Genomic DNA, 3,608 nt, shown 5'->3' with positions numbered 1-3,608 from the left:
CCAGGTATGCTCCCTTGGTGTTGCCAACACCATTGGCCAATATGCCACAAGACTATCAGTCCAAAATCACACTATTTGATGGGACTGGTCCTTTAACAACCCAACAACATGTGGATAAAATGAATGATTGTTTTGACCTACAAGAGGTAGATGAAGAAAGTGTTAAGCTCAGAATGTTTGCTCAAAGTTTAGGAGGAGAAGTTCGGAAATGGTTTAAATCTTTTCCTGCAAATAGTATAAATGATCTCCCTGCGTTCCACCAAACCTTTCTTAATAGATGGGAAGTCAAAAAGAACCCTCTGCAGATTTTATCAAAATATGAAAATATTAAGAGGGAAGTAGGTGAAAGTGTTCAAGACTATTGTGCTAGATTCAACAATACCTATAATGAAATTCCTATAAATCTTAAACCACCACAGGATTTAGCCTTGATAAAATTCCCAGATGGCTTTGATACAGATATGTCCTACCAGCTTAGGGAAAGGAATTCTCCAACATTAGAAGCGATGCAAAGAGATGCCATGAGTGTAGAAGCAAATTTACAAGCAAAAAGAGCTAGGATGAAAACTGAAAGAAGGGTGACAATAAGAGAAGAAGCTTCAACTTCTATAGCAGATGTTAAGATTGATTCCTTAGTGAGGACTGTTGTACCTTAGGAAACCAATTTCTTGGTTGTAAGGAAATTGTTCTTAAGACATTAATAAATATTATTTACTGTCACTTATTGGTTACTTAGATATATGTTGTGTTCTCAAATGAAGGACCTGGAGACTTGGGTTTTACTCTCAATACTTAGGTGACAAGGAAATATCAGAATGCCATATGATTAGCTGAATATGAATGATAAATGAAGAAAGCTTGAAGAAGTTAAAAATAGTATGCTGCCTTACGCAGAAACTACTATTTGTAACTTAGAAGAATTATGAAGGTGAGAACTGAATCATGGACAATATGATGTTTAACACAGAATCTACTATCTATGACTCTTGGAGAAGTTAAAGATAATATGTTTCCTTGCACAGAAACTACTATCTGTAACTTAGAGAGAAAGGTGAAATTTCAAGTACAGGAGCGCTCTTTTAAGGAATTTTAACTTTATCTACCTAAGCAAATAAAGACCTGCAGCTTCATTACCATACTTGAAGGAAGAAAACATAAGATGACACATAACAGAGAGAAGTCACAAAATCATACCCAACAAATGCATGGAAACTTCTGATTCTTCATTAATCAACAATTATACCTTGAATACAATGGCCTTGCCTCTAGGTTCTCCAAAATTCCAACCCTTTCTTAGTAAATTTTCCTCTTTTTATACATTGTGGAATAGTTGTTGATTTCTGAAACTACCCAAACTATCGAACTGTTTTTCTAACTATACGAAGTAAAAACTATTACAGAATTTTACAGAGGGTAAATGACACCTCAAAGAACATGAAATAACAAGAATATAACTAGATTCAGAAGGGGATGATAATCATTGGATTGCTCTATTGATCCGCTGTCGAATTCCTCTATAAATTCCCTAATGATTCTTAATTCGTTTTAGCCGTAATGAAACGTGTTTAGTTTGTATAATCTTGGGCTTACATGGGCATTCTGATTGGCCAAAATTCAAAGAAACATACCGGATTGTCTTCCTCTTCAACTTCGGCTCTAACCCTGATTTTCCTCTTTACACGGCGAAATTAACGCGAACCTCTGATTAATACGGAACTCAAAAGAGTTAATTCTACTTTATAAACCTGTCAAATCCGCCCGTTCAGTGCTCCATTGACTTCCATCACAAATCACAATCGGCCCAATAATCACTGTAAAACTTAACTTATGCACCCTTAGGTCGCATAACTATGGAAGTGTTGGACTTATGCATAAATCCTTTATACCTGCGCTTTTCTATTGTAAACCTTTTATAATAAAAATATATTATAAAACATGCTTTTTCCGCTTTCAATATGGGCTCCACACAATTTTCGAGGTATGCTTTCCCGCCGATTCATCCCCACCGTAGATCTGCGCTTTTCAGATCAGACGGTCTATAAAGGTTTCGGGTGGGACATAAGCCCAGAGAATACCCGCCCGAAATGGGTGGTTTCCTCTCTCCACCCGACTGCTACGTGTTGAATGCTGAGTGGGATCGGGTGAGCTCCAATAAAACCATTTACCATTTTTTTCTCCACCCAAAAACCTGCCTTATAACTTGAAATCTGCTTTTTCGTATGCCTTGCGGACCCGTCGGGCTTATAAATCATAATATGTACGCACTTTGGGTCCAGCCTTTCTATTATAATCCTTTATAATAGAAATACATATAAAGCTGCATAAACAATATATATATGAAGGGCTTATGATATAGCGAACCCGCAAGAATTATAAAAAGCAATGTAGAGTTTTTTGAGTCCGTCATCACAATCACAATCGATGCTTTCAACTGGTGCTTGAACTCAAACCTCGCGATATTGCAGACCCACCGAACTTATAAAACACATCATATATAAAATATCGGGTCCGGCTTGTTGCAATCGGAATCGGCATACCACATACACATATATAAAACATTATGCGATGATCACGAACCCGCCGAAACTTTAAAACGTAATATATATAAGTTTCAGGTCCGACCTGTTCAACGCTTATAATCTTTTATAATAGAAATACATATAAAATGTGTAACGATACCTTTTTCCGCCTTTTCCAAAGTCTTTGCACAGTTTTCAAGATACGCCTTTATCGCAATCGGCGATCGGTGATTCCCGTGGTAACTTTATAACTGCCCGCTGCATCTTTGCGATTGCGATATATTACTTTGTTTCCTTTGTGTTTCTAATTCCGATATACAATTTATCACATCTCCCTCTTGCTTTATCTTTTTTCAAAATATTTTTCAAGTGATTTTTTGAATGAAACAAAAAAGATACAAGTTACAACAAGGACCATGGAAAGAATGATGGAGAGAAATTTTTTAATGAGAGAAGTGTCCCTAGGGAAAACCAACCTGTTCCCCAGAACTGAAATCCAAATCCCAAAATAAACACTCCATAAATCAAACAAAGAGAACAAAGAGGCCCAGATCAACAAATTAGGTCCCCATTTCAATAAAATTACGTTGATGAAGATGTAGGTGTGGTTGAAGAAGTTGAGGAAAATCAAATTAATTAATGGGGACAAATGAAGATAGTTCTATTTTTCTTACACAAGAGGAACAGGAACTGCTTTTGTTAGCTCAAACATAGCTGGAATCTGAAGAATCTGATGACTTTAAACATAGATTTAAGAATGCCATATTAGAAGTCCACAGACAGTATAATCTTAGAAGTAAGGAAAACATAAAGGAAAATTTTTGACAAAAGAATTAAAGCTGATGATTTCAACCTGGGAGACAAAGTGCTAAAATGGGACTCAAGAAGAGAAGATAAAGGGAAGCATGGTAAATTTGAAAATATTTGGAAGGGTCCATATATTATTTCTGCTTTCAGAGGAAATAATCCATTTTTCCTCAAAGAGTTGGATGGAACAGAACTGCCAGGAGGTCCTGTCAATGGTAGGATGCTGAAGCATTACTTCTCATAAGCACACAGATTTCCCTCATTCCATTGTAAATATCATAG

The sequence above is a fragment of the Pinus tabuliformis genome, chromosome 1_2 (assembly GCF_031772625.1).
Source record: "Pinus tabuliformis cultivar Carrire ecotype Pingquan chromosome 1_2, CPIR1, whole genome shotgun sequence".
Lineage (NCBI taxonomy): Eukaryota > Viridiplantae > Streptophyta > Pinopsida > Pinales > Pinaceae > Pinus > Pinus tabuliformis.
This window is presented reverse-complemented; position numbering follows the sequence as displayed.